Below are 531 nucleotides of genomic sequence, written 5' to 3' on the forward strand. Positions count from 1 at the left end.
GGGGGGGGGGGGGGTCAGTGGTATTGATTGACTAAAACCACTCCTTTAACAATTACTGACCTTGTGCATAAAATTGAAATTATTATTATGATAATAATAATAATTATTATTGAGTGAGAGAGTATTGCATGCCATCAAAGTGACACTGGGATACAAATATACAAAGTCCAATATACCCATCATGACTACCCATCTGATAAGGGTACACCAGGCACATGCATCACAACCATATGTGCGTGAAATGGTGATCTCATATTAGGATAAACAGCGCATGACCTTGCAGGTGGGGACCAGTTAGGATTTTCTTCAGGTCGAGTAGCCCATCTTGCTGATAAGGTCCCTGATTTAGGGTTGTTTAAGGATGTTGAACAAAACACTCATGTTTCCAGGGGTGAATTATTCAAACCCCAAAGAATTCCTTTCAACACATGGCTATGATGCTCTCCAACTACTTCGGCTCATGATCAGAGATGCACATATCGTCAGCCACCAAGGGACATGCTCAACTGGTTAAGGTCAAACAACTGACTA

General features: G+C 41.4%; 1 protein-coding gene across 1 annotated transcript in view; it reads left to right on the top strand.

Moving 5' to 3' along the window:
• Positions 1–531, top strand: part of LOC106878541 (microtubule-associated protein tau) — a 48,665-nt gene that overhangs the window by 27,581 nt on the left and 20,553 nt on the right. The window lies entirely within an intron of this gene.

The sequence above is a fragment of the Octopus bimaculoides genome, chromosome 4 (genome assembly GCF_001194135.2).
Source record: "Octopus bimaculoides isolate UCB-OBI-ISO-001 chromosome 4, ASM119413v2, whole genome shotgun sequence".
NCBI classification, from domain to species: domain Eukaryota; kingdom Metazoa; phylum Mollusca; class Cephalopoda; order Octopoda; family Octopodidae; genus Octopus; species Octopus bimaculoides.